Raw genomic sequence first — 20210 nt, 5'->3', positions numbered from 1 at the left:
CTGTCTCCAACTGTAAGTTCATTTGCAGCGACAAATTTAATTAGTTTGTTTTCAGTGACTGAGAGCTTTGAATTACTCTGACACCAGAGCATATATTCGTGTCAAAAACTTACAGTCAGAGTATTCTACAGTTTAGCTCGAATATTTTTTTCTGATGTCAAGAGCAGGGAAGCATTTTTGTTTATATGGTTTTTGAAATTTTATAACTGAAAACTTTCATAGAAACTTGCATTATCAGGTTTTAAATATTTAATGAGCAGCGTTCTTCCGTTTCGAAGTAATTACGAGAAACTAATAATATTATAACGAAATTTTCTTGTAAATAATTGCTCTTAAATGCTTGTAAATAATTGCTCATTGTTTTGTCTAAGAATTATTTATGCTCTTTAAATTAGAGAAAAGCACCGTTTATAAATGTTTCATTTATATATATATATATATATATATATATATATATATATATATATATATATATATATATATATATATATATGTTAAATTTATACAGGATTTAATTTATTTTATTAATCATTTGAAAACATTGTAACAATAAAATATTTTTTCTATGACGCAAATGTGCTGTTATATGATGTTTTCCCTATTTCTAAAACGAGAAATTGTCTTATTTATTATTTCTCCATTACTATTTAGGTGATACTTTTTGTAAACACAAAGTTGGGATAGCATCTTTTTGATCAAACAATTTTCGTTTAAAGAAAGTAGGAAAGGTAGAGAATCTGGAGACATTGCATGAAGGGACGAATGCGAACTGACAAGGACAGGGTCAGTTCACCGTACTGATCTGTCTGATACGCACGACATTTTTGAATATCCACCTTTTTTTCTATACTGATGTTTTGTTTGTCTCTTAATAACGTTAAATATTTCGAATATATAAAATACTTTCGAACAAAAATAAATAGCAGGATTAAAAAAAGGAGAATACGCTAAATAAATAATATAAAAAAAAAAGGATATTCGAATTACAACTCTGAAAACTGTTCCTATTATAGGAAAAAATATATGTATATCAGAGACTGTGTGCCAGATTCAGGAAAATTTTACTTGAAAGAAACGTCATAGAAATCACGAAAACGTAAAGTATTTAAAAAACTAAAAATATTAAAATAAGCTATGATTCAAATAAAGTGTGGATGATTTTAAACAATTTTTCCGAGTAACTCAAAAAAACTAATAAAACTATGAAAAACAAGAAGAAAGTATAATTTTATTTGTTACTAGTTTTTTTTTTTATTTTTCCGTATACAAAGTGTACAAAGAAAAAGTATTTCTATCATCCAAAAATTCGAACTCTGCTCTCTAAGAACCCGCTAATTTAAAAACATTTTGAGCTAGGCGGCGAAATTTCATATATAGTCTCTACTCCAAATTTGTGGATTTCTATCAAAATTTTAACGAAATCCATTCAGAGGAAGTCTGCTTGCCCGGCTGTCCGGACGCATCAAATTTGGAGCAAAATCCGTCATGGATCTATTCTACTTTCGCATGCATTTGAGCGTGATAACTCAAAAGCGCACCGACTTAAATGAATCAGTTTTGATGTATGACTGCAACTGTAATTGTCTATATCAAATTTCGGTTTTGGTCGGTCGGAAAAAAAACATACCCCAAAATAGGCATTCGGCTTTCTAATACATTAATATTAATTGCATCCCAGCGATTAATCGCCAAAAAAAATCGCTAAAGATTACACTATATAAGACTCTTTAGTTAGCCTAGTTTGCTAGTAGCCATGCGGTTAATAAAACACAAATACATTTATTTGAAAGTATGTTAGAAAATTTCGGAGATATTGCTCGTACTGTTTACAGTTTGTACATTCCATATTATTTTTTACATTCCTTGTTATAATGAGAAATCTTGGAATTGGTTTTAGAAATGAGATTTATATCTGCAAAAGAATTTTTATTACTGCATATCTCCAAGTAAGAAAAAATGTATTTTTTAAGAAACATAACTCATTTAATAATGCATAATTGCTCTTCATTTAGTACCAAAAGTGCGATATTTTTCTACCATTTTTTTAAAAAATTTGAAGTGCAGATAAGAGCTATTACCATTCATTTTCTACAGCTGGTACATTTTTTTTTCTATAAGAATAAATCCATGAAGAAAGATACAGGATATTTTTATTGTTTAAAAAAATTGTGTCTCAATTTTATCGAATATTATATCACACATCTTTTAAAAATTGATTTACATACTACAAAAACATCAATTTTTTTCTATTACATAAAGACAAGCAGATGGTGTTATTTCACAGACTGATAGCATTGTCGCCTATTTCTTCCCTATATTTCAGAGAAATATCTTCCCGTGACCCGGAAATTTAACCCAATAACCTGCTCCAGGAATCCAATACTGTTTCTGTATTCATCATTATTCTCGGCGCAGACAGTCGAAAAATGTTCGCCGTGCTTTATGGAATGTAGGGATGATGGGACAGAAGAATGTGCCAAAAAGGTCGCCAAGGCCACTTTCTTCCATGTCAGTCGAACGATGGATGCTGTAATGAGTTATGCATTCCGATGCCAATCGATGAAATTGACGACCTGGCAAATGAAAAATAGTCCATCCAGTTTGTAAGCACGTCTAACAATGGCCAACTTAAGAGTGTTAACAGCTTATGCAAATTTATTCGAAATAATGAAATCGTTATTGAACGAAAAATCTATTCAATCGAAATTCTTTTCGTATAAATATATATGAAGATTAAATATGGATATGAAATTATTTATAAAGAGGAGAAAATATAATCATCAACTGTTTTTACTTTGTCGTATACGAAGTGCATACAGAGGAAGGACTGCAATTATAAAAAAAGTCGACCTCAAGATTTTGATGAATTTTCAAATTTTAGCATAAAAAATCACAGCTTTTAAATCTTGTCTGCTTATCCAACAACAGAACTTTTTGAGCTGACTTATAAAATTTTGTCTGTGATTTTTATATTAAATTTGTAGATTTTCGTCAAATTTTGAGCGGAAGGGTTCAAACAAAATTTGTCTTCCAGTCTGTTCGAATATAAGTGAATATGATAAATGCAAAATGCCAAATTTTTTATCAGTAAATTTTTACACAGTTTTAACATAAATTATAGATCCTTATAAAATTTTGAACCAAATCCACCAAAGGATTGACCATCCATCAGTCCGTACATTTCCATATATGCAAATGTTATAACTCAAAAAATACAATGACTCAGCTCTTGTTATTGTTACTGAAATTGTAATTTTAGGTTAAATTTTCATTTCAGTTAGTCGAAAAAAAGATGTCTTAATGCGCACCCATTTTTTTTCATTATATTCTGAAGTCGAAAAGCTTTGAGCTGGATTTTGAAAATAAAAAATCCGACCCCTTGTGGCATTCAGCATTTCACGTGCCCAAGATATCGAATTTTTATGCCGTTAGGTAGAGAGATTACACTTTTATTAAGGAATAGGGAGAAAGTCTCAGAGAGGTCACTCCGTCTAAACTTCAGCTTAATCTTGGAACGATGAGAAGATAGGAGAGGATAACTAAGACCGTCATCATCTATATCACTCTCTAAGTTTATTACCTGAACATTTTTTGAAAGGCTGAATCGGCACGCAGTTTCTAAAACTTCAACCAACCAAATTCAACTTTTTTTTGTATTTGAATTCTCTATCACATCACATATTTTGCTGACATTTCAGCATTTTCTGATAATTTACTCTAGTCTCAAAAACATTCAAACTCTCAAATAATATTCTCAGTTGTAGGCTCATTTTTTTTCATGGTTAGAGTGGTAATTTATACAACTTAACTCTACTGCTACGTGGATTGGAGACCTGATTATTTTCGGTTTGATCCTTCGATTTTGATAGCTCAATAGGCTTATTTATTATTAGATGAAACAGTATTTTACCATGATACAATTGAATTACTGACGATGAGATTCCTTGCAAATTGATACGGATATTAGCGGGTGTTGCATTTGAATATCCAGATGGAGGCTCTTCAAGAACCATAGTGGATATAATAATAGAAACTGGTTTCTTTGCTTACTTTTGCTGTATTTTAAGTTTTATTTTAAAGCAAGAGACGTGCTTCATACATATGACGAAAACTAAATCCAGTGACATCGATAAGAAAAATTAAGAGCCAGCAGAAGTTATCCGAGCAGATAAGAATGTGTTTAATTCAGCGACAGGAGTATTCCCGAAGCCTTCTCCCATACTACCGAATGTGTATTCTCCCATAATACCTAATGTAATGTGTGGTGTTATTCCTTTTTACCCACAATAAATTGGGAACCTGGGATAAGCTGTGAGCGCTACTAGTGTTTACAATTTTTTTCATAGTTCTCACGTGAGCACTTTGTTTCCTAGTATAGTGAGTGTTAAATTCTACGTATACTATAAATATACATTTTGGAGATCTTTTTTTCAACTGATCTGATATCAAATTTTGGCACAAAACTATAGTTTTAGTCATCAGATCTCATATCAAATTTCATTTATTTAAGTCATAACATTTTTGAGTTATAGAGTTTACACGTACAGATTAGCGGATGATACATCGTATGATACATTTGATTCAAAATTTGGTACAAGGCTTCGAGAAAGGGACTTTTAAAGGAAAATTTATGTAGCAATTTTTTTTTCCATTTAGCTGGTTACATTTTGTAACTGTTGTAACTTATGTTAACTTGTTCTCAGACAGACAGACTTTCTATTAATGAATATGGCTGAAAATTTAATAGAGATTTACACAAATGGTGTAAAGATGACATTATAAATTTCATCTATCTAGCTCAAAGAATTTTTGAGTTATTTTGTTCACAGACCAATATAATCAAATTATTTTTTTTTTAATTTAGGGTAGTCTGAAATATGAATATTCGTCAAAATCAGTAATTCAATTTTTTCTTTGACGATTTTAATACTTTGCATTCTTTTTATACAGAAAAGTAAATTAATAAATTGTCTGAGAAAAAACAAGAAAGAATGCAATCAATAAACGAACTAAAATATATTAAATTGAAAGCATTTTTAAAGTTTTTACATTTTTCGGAAGATTTTTCCAATCAAAAAGTCCTGAAAGATAACAGATGCTGAATGAAAAAAAAAAAAAAGTCCCTATACGACTCAGTTTTACAATTATATTATCAAACAAAATGTTGTTAACAGGAAAATCAGTATTTAGCGACAACTCATTGAGGACCCTCTTTCCAAAAATAAGATGTTTTTGAATGGAAACTATATATCTTACATGGAAGAGAATCAATTTGAATATCAAACTCTTTAATGTGAATATAGCCGCGGTGGCCTGGTGGTAAAATTTCGTTTTGGTGATGATTCCAGGTTTGATACCCGATTCCACCGAAGAACAGTCGTGTAACTGTATCTGCTGCACGTTAAATCCGTCGTGGCCAAACGTCCTCCCGCTGGTGTAATGTGGAAATTTGGTGAGGGGGTGCCAACTCAAGCGTCGTCCTCGTCATTTGACCACAGCCCAAAATGACGAGATCCGCCCCATAATAGCCATAGTATTGCTTTAAAACGGGACATTAATATAATTAAACTAAACTAATTAAGAAGATTGTGCCATAAAACGGTACAAGACAGTTTTTATGAATCTGCAGATCTCATGTCTCTGGTCAAATAGTAAAAAGGCGGAAAATTAAGAACATTTTAATATCACAGTAAGCAAATGCTCTTGACAAAAGGCATACTTTGTAGCAGATTCTAACGATTCATTGCTAAAAATACTCGCATAATTCCGTACAAAATAATATTCACCAGCAAATACAAATCAACCATGCTGTAGACAATAACTCTGTTTTTTAGATAAAAGTGTACTATGCAACAATCAACTTTTTTATATAATTTCGAATCATCTTTGAAAATTGATGCAAATGTCTTTTTAACTTTTTTCCTTTTAGATAAATTAATCTCCTTTTTTTTGAAATTCAGTTCATGCTTGCATCAGCGTTTCGACAGCAAAACATTTATAAATATTTCACGCGTATACTTTATGTCAGATTATTAAAACGCTCATAAATTTAAAACTGCTTTAAAAAAATTTCCTGAAATCGGAAATTTGCATAAAAATTTTGAAAATTCTTGTGATTGCCGACAGTATTTCATTTTAAATCCAGACAATTTTATTTTATAAAGTTCAAATATTATAAGCGCAAAATATCAAAAATATATTTTTTGAAGAATAAAGGTCAATAAATATAATATGATTTTATGCCAGACACGAATATATCTGTTAATTTTTTTTCAAAATAGCTTCGAAAAGTCTAAACAATTTTCAAAATCAAGACTTTAAAAAATCAAGAGTATAATCGAATTATTATAATCAGTGATAATTTCTTATTAAAAATTGTTTGAGTAAATAATAATATTAATTATTGCGTTACTAATGATTATAAATTTTCAATAGTTTCTTTTTACGAGAAAAACTTTTTCCTAGATATAATTTTATTCATTCATAAACATTGTTTTGTATTTGAATATGTAGAATAAATGCTAATTAAAGATAGAAACTACATATAATTAGATGCAAAAACCAAATGATCTTCCATGAGGGTCACGTGCATGATAAAAACGTACAGGTCTGATAATGAAGGGTTCGAGAGCTCATTCGATCCTAGGTACTTCTTCTATAGAACTCACGTTCATGATAAAAACGTATAGGACTGATAAGTGAAAGGTTCCAGAGTTATTTCATTCTATCCCAGGTACTTCTTTTATTGGTCTTATGTGAATGATAAAAACTTATTGTCAAACTTATTGTTACAAAATTTCCCGGGGTTCGTTTGGATAGTGAAAGTGATATGGTGTGGAGAACGCTAAATCAGCAGGCGGCAGTAGAAAAAGAAACGACGACGTTTATTTACACGAAGACACACAGGACAGCACAAAAACGACAACTATATACAGCATAAAAGACGATTATCTTCAGCCGAGACGTGCAGCATACAACAAGACTCTACTGCAGACAGTAGAGCACAGCTTAGTTCAGCACTAGCTTGACTCCGTCACTGCTCCGCTTATCCCTGGAAGACCAGTTCTTCACCGTCGATTCCGACTACTTTACTGGTTCACCACTCCGGCAGCTGCAGGCTGCTCCTTTTATAGGTCTCAGGAGGGGGGGCTAGAAGCCTCTCAACCAATCAGGAACGTTCTAGGCGTATCTCGGTTCCTACTGGACGGATCGGCAAAATTTTCGGGTATAATCTATTTTGGCGCCAAAGTCGCCAAATTAGTCACCAAGTCGCCAAATGGTTGTCAAGTTTGTCGCCAAGCTCTGGGACCTCCTATGGAACCAGCTATGCTGGGAAGCCGCATTACAGATTCGTAACAGTATTCCTACAGATGAAGAATTTTTTAAAAGAAAGTTCAACTCCTGTTGTTCATATTAACTGATCACATTCCGAAATTACATACTAACTTCCTTGTGTAGTTTCAAAACAAGATGTTATTCTAGGTGTACAGCTTTATACTATATTACACCATCGTCTCTGCGGCAATCATAAAACAGTAACCTATTTTGGGCTATAGGTATTACTTCTTAAGCGTAAATGAATCATAAAAACTTTTGAGAATATTCGAATTCAGCTGTTTAGTGATAGTCATTGGTGGATAGTCAATTTCTTGATGGGGAATTTCAATACTTATTTACGTGTTTTAAGAAATGCTGTAAAATTTTTTAAAAACTATTATTATTTAAATAATGAGAATTTTTCATTAGTTTTTACATCAGAATACAATTAGTAAATGTAGCACTTTTACTAAAAAGTAGTGAAATTTTAATGAAAATCTGAAGTTACCAAAGTTTTGGTAACTACATATTTCCAACATTCGATATTTAAAAAGATACTTTTAAAAAACTTGTTTAACTTTTTTTCATGTTTAAAAATCGATTACAAAGATCCTATTTTCCAGAATTTGAATCGTCAAGAATAATAAAGAATGGTTTGATATTTTGAGATCTTAATTATCAATTAATCGTTAATTATATTTTAAATTTGTTGCAGATCAGTACACCATCTATTAACGAGTCTGTGAAACAATAATGTCAAGATTAGAGAGTAGGCAATAATTAAAATAAAAAAATTATTTCGTTTAGTGAATAAAAGCCCGTTTTTTCAAAACACATTTTCAGAACACGCATAAGCTGAAATGTTTTTTAGAACACATTTTCACACATAGGATATATATATCCCAGTTGTAGTTAAAATCCATAGTCAGAGGTTTATTTTCCTATTGCATGAGAAAACAATTTCAATCAGATATTATGCAGGAAATAGTTTTGCAGAATTCGCGCTTAGAACTGATGTCTCACTTTCTATGTTTATTTGAGTTTTTATTATGATTCTTAAAAACAAAACCTTCCAAAAAGCTCTTTTTATCAATGTTATTTATAAGCCATGCTCAGTTTTCATATTCTGTCTTCAGATCAGAGTGTCTTGTCTTAGGATTACTTGAAGCAATCTTTCTAAGCTCCATAAGCATGGGAATTGAGCTTGATTTTTGGAGCAGAGTTATTTGTCTTGACATTACTGAAGCATTCTAAGTTTTGACTTTAAAAAAATCAGCTCAATTTTGAACTTTTCTGGTAGAAAACTCTGAGAATTGAGAGCAACGACCTAAAATTTGAAAGAAAAGAAAGAAAAACTAGGCTTTTTGATGTTACAAAAATAAGAATAGTGAGTCAATACGTATAAAATAAATATAGACTTAAATGTACACATAATTTGTGTTCTTTTTGAAACTTGAGAGGTGCTGAATGTTTGACACCAGAATAAAAGCAAGCTCCAATTGCACGATTTCATCGAATTCATTCATTTTTCGTTTTAGTGAATCAATAAAATGTGAGTCTTGTACTCGTGTGACCACCATTTCAAAAATATTAACGCAAATTAAAATGGCAAGCATGCAATCGCTTCTTGTGTTGGATAGTGATGAGTTGTTACTTTTATTCAGAGTTTAATTAACTTGTGTTTCTTTTTCAAAATTTAAAGAAAGTTGTATTAAACTTTCTTCTTTTATGCTTATTTGGATATTTCTCGATCATTCTTTGAATATTATTTAAGCGATTATCCTGCTATGAAGGTTAAATTCATTCTGGAATTTCTTATAAAGTGAGTCTGTCTTCCTTTTTTTCCCCTTAAGATTTTTTTCTGTTTTGTAGTTTAAATTGTTTATTTTTACGGTAGTTAAAAATAACAAATAGGTAGCAAAAAGTAATTTGATCAAAAATTCATTAGTACTGGAATATTCTGGAGGCTACTGTATGTGATGTAAAATTGCATGAATATAATAAAGTAGGAATTTTAAGATTATATACTAATATTTTCAGATTTTCAAAGACACTTACAATTTGTAAGAGTGCGGTTATAAAGTGGACACAAAAAGCCATTTAAGAGTAAACATAACTTGTGTATTGCAAGAATACGAATTCAGCCTTCACTGAGAATGAGTTCGAAAAAACTGACAGTCTCGTCCGATGGTGAAAAATTAATTATTTAAAAGTAACTGACTATTAACAAATTAATAGCGCCATCTGAAGGTAGTGTCCTAAGTTAACTTAATAGAAATTCCGAATTGTATATGTATTTTGTATTTTATTTCTCCAAGGTGATAATATTTGCAGCTTAAAATATTTTTAAGCGTTTTACATTGAAACATTAACCACCTTTGGCGACCAAACAGTGAACTCTGATTAATGGTTGCTGAAATTTTCAATTAATCCTTTATTTGGCACAGTTTCTCAGAAGCAATAAAAGTTTCATTCAGTATGCATTCACACACCAATTTCTGGATAATAATTATTACATATTACACCTATATATATTACACCTATCCTACTTGGTATGCACATTCCAAAACTTTTTTACTACAACTTTTCACTATTTGCCAATTAAAGGTTACATATTTTATGGAATGATTTGGTAATCTGGTCAATAAGGGTCTTATGGATTTTTCAACAAAATATTTTCAGGTTTCAAATGTTGAGAGTTATTTAACTCATACTATTTTAGAAGTCATATATAGTGATATTCATTATCTTATAAGACACTCTAATTTACTATCATTTCACCTAAAATATGAAGATAAATTTTAAATGAAAAGTGGTTAAACTTCAACTAAAATAATAACATGCTTGCTGGATTATAGCATATTTGTAAAAATTATTACAGAAAGGAGAATCATTGAGCGTTAAAGTTTCGCATGTGCTATAGAATATAGCTCATGAGTTGCGTGTTATATCGTACAATTATCTAATAAAAATTCTGGTTCAACAAAAACCAGTTAGGGGGTTGTGATACTGTCCAGTAAAGATCTTATCGCTCTCCCTTCGCATAAAATTGGGGATTTTATATAAGGCTGCGACTATCTTATATGAGATTCGTGATCGATAGACAAGAAATATAGATTTTTGGCTTGAATTTAACTTTACTCTTTTACTGCGTCTATAGCGTGAAAATGCATTTTGGTCGTCTTCTAGCTGGCTGATTGACATCAAAATTTGAAAGGATGCTACAGCTGTAGTCACACAATAAAAAATCGAATTTCAATGCTATATAAGTAGTTACGTTTTTGATTTCATTTACGTGCATGCGAAAGTACAATCCGACAAACTGTCAACCGTTTGGAGACTTTTATTCAAAATTTGATAAATATCTATATTTTAGATGTTAAACATTTGTATCAAATTTTATATACTTAGGTCTCTGCATTTTGTAGATAAACTAGTTCACTTGAAGTCGAACAGACGGTCAAGCAGATTTCCTCTTAATAGATTTCGTTTCAAATTTGATAGATGTCTACAAATTTGGTTGTAATAATTTCAAATTTGAACCGTCTGGCTTAAAGTTTTATTTAATTGTCGTGTTCACAAATGTAGGATCAAAAATGATTTTTTTTCGGACTCAGAGAAATCTTGAGTTCAAACTTTTTGATTATTATAATATTTCCACTATATTTCGTATACGAGAAATTAAGAATTCAGCGTACTATAATAAGACAGCAAAGCGTTAAGCTAAAACAGCAATAATATATTTTTATGCATCCGAATTTACAGGAAAGACCAAAAGTGTTTAAAGATGCACGCAGTTTAGCCATATCTTCATATTTTTATCATCAACAATGGAAAAACATCTAGGAATGAATTATTAGTAGCAGCAATGAAAACGATTCCGGTTTCATTTACCACAATGAAAATATCGTAGTTTATAATACTTAAAAATTATTAAAACCTATGTAAAAACTTGCATCGCAACTAAATTGGCATAATTGGAAAAATAATTTTTTAAACTTTAAAACGATTTAAAAATGTTTTTTGTGATAATAATTTGTAATGTAATTAGGAAAAAAATACTAAATTAATTAAAATTAATTAATTTTAAATTAATTAAAATGTCAAAAACAGAGCAAAATCGCTGCGAGGTGCGCATTCCTACCCTCCAAATTAAGTTTTTGCCACATGTGGTAGCTCTAGGTCAAATGGTTTGGCCTATTATAACTTCCTAAATAAACTTTCTCTAAATGAATTTTGTGTATATAATTGACATTATCTAAACAATTCCCTTAATGTATTTATAATGCCAATATATACACTTAGAAACATATATATTCCTTTATTATTAATTGACATATTTAAAAGAATAGAGAAATTTATTACTCTATTTTACTATTTATTTAGAGTACATTAATAAAAATATTATTTTAATGGTATTAATGAAATTTTAAAATGGATTTCGTTTAAATAAGAATATGAAAATTTTTTCCATGCAGCCCACATAAATATAATCACTTAGGGGTAAAACACTTTTTACTCATACTGTATTTTAAAATTTCAGGCGTTTATTATTATTTTTTTTACCGGCCAACTTTGCCAAGCTTTGGCGTGAAATAGCCATGTCGCCAATGCGTACAAATAACAGTTGCTTTCACTTTGATCAATTAATACTTCTTTTTTTCTCGTCCAAAGAAAAAAAAGATATTTTTTTGGTAAAAACGTTTTGGATTTAAGCATTTTAACAGATTTGTACAAAAAAAAGTGTCACCAAAAATATAACCTATATGTTGGAAGATTATCAAAATAAAGTCCTAATATGGTCTGTATTATAAACCAGGATATGTACTTAAAATTTAGCTCATGGTGAACCGTTCACGTGATCTTTTTGGCGATTACTTTTTTGTTTACACCCGGAGGCATTTGTTCGAGGAATACTGTCACCAAGCAGCGAAGCTATTTCAAATCTGAGTATGTTTGAGTGGAATCTTTTACACTTCATTCAAACATTTTTGTTCTCATGAAATGCCTCTCTAAGTCGTGTCTGAATTCTATTATTTAAATATGTGAGAAAAATATCTGCATCCATTTCTGATGACTACACATCCGAAGGACTTCCGATTTTGGAGTTGATGAAGAAACTGGATTTAAGGTATTTTTAAGCTTTGTTTATTATTTTAACATTTCGATTACTTTTTTTTACATATTGTGTTATAATTTATGGCGTAAACTTTCCAAGGCCAAAATTTATTGAATTTTGATTGATAAGTGGCATATAGCAAAAATATTCAAGATATATTGTCAAATATTCATATTGATCAATTAGTATCTTCTTTTTTATTAATCCCAGTTAGAAATTTTTTAAAAATAGATGTGAAATCAAAAGTTTAAACAGATTTGTATTTCCGTAAAAATAGGCTTATGGGAAATCTATTTATATTTCAGATATTTGAAGCATGCGCTGATTTGGTCAATATTCGAACATAATGTTTTTTTAAGCTTAAAGGTCCAATAATCTTTCTGAATCTTTAGTTTTATTCTGTAGAACCTAAAATATTTTTAGCTGCATCTCGATTAAGCCATTAATTGTTTGTATATCTTGTTTTTTGGCTGTTGCTTTTTTTCGGTAAGATGGTTGACCTATGGCTTCACTACAAGTTTAAGTAAATTTAATTCTTAGATTGAATGAGCTGAAATCTGTCATTGCTTTTAAAAGGATGATTTTAGAATTAGATAGAAGAAATATGACCTAGCATCGGTATACCATAACAAAATAGGTCAAATCCAGCCTAGTCATTCCATAAGTGAAGAAGGATTCTGAAATAGATTTTTCTCGAAATTCTTAGGAATCATTACTTAAAAAAATTCAATTGATATGATAGTGTAATTTTTTTCCTCTCGATTTCTCTATGCATTTCTATAATATTGGACGTTTTGTGTCTTTCTTTGATTTGTACTGAAATGAATCGTTAAAGGAGTTTTTTGATTTCTTCCCTTAAACCGATTGGTCTAAAAATTGATAAAAATTTGCAATATTGATACCAAAATAATATACCAAATTTGATTGGCATTGAAATATTAAGCGATAAAGTAATGCAAGCATCAAAAACTTCAAACTTGAGATTTTGACGGATCTTTTCGTTTCAAATCTGTGTCCATAAAAATCCCTAAATCGACATTTTTGAAATTGTCTGTCTGCGGATAGAATAATTCAAGTGCGTATTTTGCTACATGGATGAAATTTGGTATATGTTCTTTACACAAGTTTGTAGAGTTCTATGAAATTTTGAAAGAAATCTATTCCGAGGAAGTTTGTCTGTCCCTCTGCCCGAGTATAAATTAATGCAACTACAAAGCGAAAAGAGAAAGACAGATAAAATTTGGTATACAAATTTAAAATCTAAAGTATTGATACTACCAAATTTGGAACCAAATACGTCAAAAGACTGACCGTCTATCAGTACTTTTGCATGCATGTAAGCGCGATAATTAAAGTAGCAATAGCTTAAGTAAATGAAATTTGTATGTAATCTTATGACCACAATTGTAGTTTTATGCCAAATTTTGGATGCAGTAGGTCGGAAGAAAAGGCATCCAAAATAACATTCGATTTCCTGATACTTATTCATTTGCCGCACCCCAGTGATTAATCGCCAAAAAATAGCCAAGGATCCAACTTGAATGGATCCTGCCGGAACCATACATCGCCAATGACGTACTATTTATTATACTATGAAGCCTATAATTCTTTTGAGCGGGACAGTAAAAATCTTGGCATTCGTGGCACTCGTAGCTGTGCTATAATGCACACAATTTTATGCGGGGTGGGGAGGGAAGTAACAATTCGTAATGCGAGAAAATTTCGAGGAGATCTTCCTCTCGATTGAACCATCGCCTTGATGGATGCATGAATCGACAGAGTAACAGTTAACTTGTAGAGGATTTTGTTTAATTTCATATCAGATATATAATTATGATTTGAAAACTAAACAACTGATTTCATTTATTTACTTTATTGCTGCAATGAAATATCGTATTATCTTACGCCTGATCATGCAATGGTCTTCTTGAAGGACGTATTCCAATAGAAATCTATAATAATTTTGTTTTCATACGTTCAATGTAATAATTGAGTTTAGTTTAGTTATATTAACGTCCCGCTTTTAAAGCAACATATAGTCTATTTTGGGACGAACCTCGTAATTTTAAACCACGATCAGGTGACGAGGATGACACCTGAGCTGGCACCCCTCTCCAAACTTCCACACCACACCAGCGGTAGGGCGTTTGGCCCCGACGGATTTAACGTACACCAGGCCCACTTACACGACGGTTCTTCGGTGGAATCGGGCCTCGAGTCTGAAACCCACCGGTTCCGAAGCCGATATCTTACTACCAGGCCGCCGTGGCCCTGATAATTGAGTTTGAATTATGCGCAAAATTCTGTAAATTGTTCTTTTGGTTTCAAGATGACCAAAGACTTGGATATTCTTCAAAATCTCTTGATCGAATTTTTTGACAAACGTAATAGAAAATAATAAAATTATGCAAATAAATCAATATAATCCTTTTTAAAGAAGGCTTTTAGTTGCATCGTTTTACAAAATCGTATCCATTTGAATTGAATGTGCATCAATGCAAATCCTGTAAGCTTATTATTTAAAAAAGCAAATAAAATAATTTTTGTTAAATATCATTTTAAAAATCACTTTTAATGCTTACCATATTACCTTACTTCTCGGACAAAATTCTAGAATCACTTAGAAAGATAAATAAATCTTATTTCCTGTAAGAACTTCCTTTTTGCGCTTTAGAAATTCGATTTGGTATAAAAGTTCCCAAATAAATAATCCGCGTCAACTCTACTTGATTAACTCAACTTTATCTTCTACTCTGAAACTTATTTTTCGAGAAATAAAATGAATTTCACAGAGAACTAACTGCCGCAATCCGAATGATGGTGTACATCCATTTTCTGCGAAAGCCAACTCAAAAGCTAAAAATATTTCTTTTGTTGATAGCCCTACGGGGCGACAGAAAGACATATCATTTAGTTTCGATTAAGATAAATCACTCGTAATCGAAATCAACATCGCTTTCTGCATCGATCGAAGCCCTGACGCTTTTTGGTATTTCAGATACGTGTTGTGGATGGATTTTTCCATCCATTCTCAAATACCAAAAATAGTTAAGACGACAAAGGATGGTTTTTCAGTTAGTTACTCTGATGAATAAGGTAATTCGCGGTCTCGGGAGACAAGCTGGAATGTTGTCATTGCGTTTAGAGAAAAAATGGTTTGCTTGTTTACTTGGAGTCTAAGCAGAGTTACGGCAATCTATGAACGTCGTTAATGTAATGTACTGTTAAATTTTTGAGATTCTTGTTATAGATTATTTTGATTCAATACAAAAAGTGTTTAAGCTATGTTATAACATTCAAGCTGAAATCTTTGAAAATGCCATAAAATATTTTTATCTTTGAATTTTGCTAAAGATAAGTTTTAAAAAACACCTGTGAAATTTTAATCTATCTATATTTATAGTTTTATATATTAGTTTTTTTATAGGCTGTATATATATATATATATATATATATTACTATATACACAGGGTGATCGATCTTAAAGTTTTTTAAATTCAAAAAAGTGGTTCGTATTGCGAGAAGTAATAATATAATCTATAGTAAAATAATGAAACAAAGAACTATGCTAAATTATACTAAATTTATTGAGACAGGCTACAACTGCTCTTGTTGTAGAGAAATAAAAAAATGTTATAAAAAAGGAGATCGACCCCAAAGTCCAAATAGATAAATATACGCTATATTATAATATAAAAATACAGAAAAGAAGTTCCGTAGACGACTTATCTATAAAACTAGTGGAGATATTTGCGCTTAAAATTATGAAATTTCTGTGATTTGAAAAGGGTTTGTCCAAAAACTGAAAAAATTATTTTCTAAAATCTCCCCCCCCCCCCACCGAATGCGTTTCACATTTTTTTAATATTTTTAACTTTCTTCGTTGCTTAAATGTTTACCTTGCCGTTCCTTAATTCGAAAAAACTATATTAATACATTTATAGAATAAATTTTTCAACGGACATATAATACATTTTTAATGAGAATACGTTTTTCAGTTTTAGATTACTCTTTTTTTCAAATCACAGAAATTTCCTAATTTTAATCGCAAATATCTCCGCCTATTTTACAGATAAACCAATGAAATTTTTTCTGTATTTTTACTATCGTAAAGCGTTTATTTTTCTCATTGTACTTTTTTCACCGATTCTCTTTATTTTTTGAGTAATATTTTGTAACCTATTTCACCCCTAGGGTGCTGTAACCTGTCTCAGTATAGCGTATTTCTATAAATATACTTTACTTCCCAGGCTATAGGAGGCACTGTTTTGAATTTAAAGGGCTTTAAAGGATTTAACCGATAACCCTATATAGTAAGTAAAAAGTCAAAAATATTTTGAGAAATGTTTTCAAATAAATGCAGAAATTCAAATATTGCAGAAATGTTTTTGTATAAAATGAAATGTAAAGCAAAAACCTATTAGTGTAGAAGTTTATCAATGATTTGCTCAAAATGTTGTAGATAAGATATTTTCTAGCTGAAATAAGAAATGAGCTGCAATTCTATCCAGTCTTCATGTATTAGGAATGTTATTAAATGACAAGAAATTTTCAAACTTTTTACATTATGAAGCGTTACGATAACTATAAAATCTTTTTTGTAACGAATCGATTGCTTATTCTGCAATTCAAGAACTGCGAAACATATCCAAAAAATATACCGAATTCCAGCAAAAACATATGCTGAGTTTTAAATTTATAAAAAAATTTGTAAGAAAGTGCTTCCAAAATTTTGAATTTGTGGAAATTGCTTTAGAAAGTAAATTATGAAAATATAAAAAAAAATAAATACAACTTCGGAAAGAATGCGTGCAAAACAAAACGGTTTTAGAAAGAAAACTGTTAAGAAATAAAGAATGCTGAATAAAAAGAAAATGGATATTTTCGCCAAAAATCGATTCTTAATTCTTGAAGCCGTTATTTCTTTTGGTTTCTTTTTATGTAGTTATTTTTAAACATTTTATTCAACAATTTATTTGATTGTAGTTATACATGAAAGAACATTGATATCAAAAATGTGTTACAAAATTTTCTATCGTAATTCTTAAAGCTGTTGATTTACTATTTTTAGGCATCTTCGGCGAACAACTGCTCTCCCAGCATATTATTAATCAATTTTGTCAACCAACTTTGATGAAACACATCTTATCGCAACGGAAGAAAATATTATTTTAGATCATATTTGTACGACAAAAATATATTGCCAGCTCAGGTCTCGTCCTCTGAACGTTGTTCAAAATTATGAGGTCCGTCCCAAAATAACCCTAGTATTGCTTTACAACCGGACGTTAATATAACTAAACTAAACTAAACATGTGATTTTGTAACTGCAATTTTAATTCGGTGTTAAATTTTAGTTTCAACTAGTCGGAGAAAAGGCGTCCACAATGCAATTCAATTTTCTGATAAATATTAATTACATCCCAAAGATAAATCGCTAAAAAATCGCCAAAAATATTCAAAATAATTTACTCTTACAAATTATTATTCCGAAATGGCATACGGTTAAGTACATTTACTAGAGTATGTGAGAAAATTTCGGGGAGACCACGCCCTTAAACTATGTATGAAGCGGAAAACGTTGTTTTGGAACTGAAAATTAATTTTCTATAATACCTTTAGTACCACACTTTTCGATAAGCTTTCTTTTTTCCAGTATGAACTTATAGAAACATTTCTACACTCTTACGTTCACTACATTTTAAGTAGTGATACTTTTAAAATAGTAATTTATATTCTTAGAATAGATTGCTTTGATGTTTCTAAATTTTAAGAGAATAAACTCGGAATGACAACTGATATTTGTGTAGCTCTTTTACTAATTCAACAAACTTAAATACCAAATCGCCGTTACTTCATTTACCTTCTGTAAAATGAAGTAACGTTGTTTCATTATGCTCTTAGATTAATACATTGACTGCTGCATGAATCTTCTGTGTGATTTATACCTACATTCTAATTAGATGTTTCTCTTCTCTACTACATTAAGGGATAGAAAGAAAAAGCAGTATAAATAGATAGGTAATTAAATCTCAAGCATGAGTCGTGGCAACATGAACGTGCTAATGTTGTTTACATTAATATAACATAATCCTTTTTCTTCATTTACATTTTAGCCAGATATTGTTTTGTGGGATAATAATGTAATCATTTTAAATCAGATAAATGGAATTTATTCTTTTTAGTTTGGCACAATAGAGCTAACGAATGGCTTTGAGGCCAATAAACCATAACAAAACTTAGATTTGTTTATTACAATTCACAAATATATTTTAAGGGCTGGGGTAGCCTGGTTGGTAGGGCGTTGGACTCGCATCCTTTAGATTGTGAGTTTGAACCCCGTCGGCCGAAGACTCTCCGTGTGTGGTGGTGGTTGACGCACTTATAAATCTGTCTTGGTCACAAAGTCTTCTATGTCTAGAGTAATACCACTGAGTGTATTGGTTCAGAGGTGATCGTTCTCTGATTCAGGTCTAAATTACGATCTGCGAATGAAATGCATGAATGAAGTCCGCCCCGTGAAAAGGGTTGCGACGCGTGAGTAGTTAAGTCGAACTCTTGGCCTTATTTGGAACCACTGTAAAAACAAGAGATGCTTACTCGGCTTAAATGGCTGACAGATAACTGTCAGCGGGTTTGTAAAGGGTCTGTAAATTTTTATCTTTAACAAAAAGTTCACATTAATAGTAGTTGCATTAACAAAAAGTTTTGAAAGGTAATAAATTTTTTATCATATTAATTACATTTTTTTTCTTCTCTAGTAAAGATTTCTAAAATTATACATACAAAGCCAATGCTTAAACGCATGCATTTTACCTTCAAATATTTTTTCATTGCAGTGTTTAAAATATTATGTCTATGTGAAAATCTAGACTCGCTTCTGAAATAATATTTGATTTTTAATCATTTTATTTTGAAAAATAGTTTCTTTTGTTTCCTTTCAGTTTTTACGTAACAAAATAGATAAAGCATTGTGATCATCAAAAAAAAATTATTATTGATATTTGGTTGAATATCAACTTTTAGAGTCAAAAATTTCTTTCTCCAAATAAGTCAAGTTTAATCTCCGAATCACGCAGAAAACTTTTTTAAATCAAATTCCTCTCATACAATAGATATATTTTTTTAAATAATTTTTGAATTACTTAAAGTTGTTGTCTTTATGATGTCGCTGAAAAACGTCAAAATTACGAAATTAAATAATAAATATGACAAATCCTTCGTGGGAAAAGTTGACTCCTACTGGATGTTTTTAAAGGAATTTTATTAAAGCCCTTCGACTAAATTTAGTTGCATATTATGCAGAAAAAAAATCAATGGTTTGCTCACAAAATTATGATAAATGAAAAGGGTGAACGGAGAAAACATACTAATTCTTCCTGTATTTTCATTTGTGAACAATCAGAATTGTTCTAGTGAAGAAATTCATCAATTGAATGGGAAAAAAAGAGAAGCAATTAAATTTAAAACGTCTAGTCCATTAGTAAATAAGATATCCAGCTTTCAGTCTTAGAAAAAGTAAGGCACTGAACTAGATATTTGTTTTCCCATCACAAAAGCGAAGAAATTTAGATGAGAATCAACATTTAGAGAAAACTGATGACCTACTAAATGATGGAACAAAGATAAGTAAGAACGATAAAAATTGGGTCTGAGCTATTGCTAATGCTTTTTCGAATCTATCAATATAATTTGATTATTTGTAATCGAGTTATTTTTACGAGCAATTTTCCTTGTTATTAGACATCTATGAAATAATCGGTAAAAGAATTTT

At 30.5% G+C, this 20210-nt stretch overlaps 1 protein-coding gene across 1 annotated transcript in view; it reads left to right on the top strand.

Moving 5' to 3' along the window:
• Positions 1-12241: 12241 nt before the first annotated feature.
• Positions 12242-20210, top strand: part of LOC129965706 (ligand-gated ion channel 4-like) — a 113987-nt gene continuing 106018 nt past the window's right edge. The window contains exon 1 of the mRNA XM_056079829.1: positions 12242-12448. The gene's annotated coding sequence lies outside the window, so the exon portion shown is untranslated. The remainder of the gene's footprint in view (positions 12449-20210) is intronic.

Source organism: Argiope bruennichi, chromosome 1 (genome assembly GCF_947563725.1).
Source record: "Argiope bruennichi chromosome 1, qqArgBrue1.1, whole genome shotgun sequence".
Lineage (NCBI taxonomy): Eukaryota > Metazoa > Arthropoda > Arachnida > Araneae > Araneidae > Argiope > Argiope bruennichi.
The sequence above is the reverse complement of the archived record's forward strand: the minus strand, read 5'-3'. Positions and strand labels throughout refer to the sequence as shown.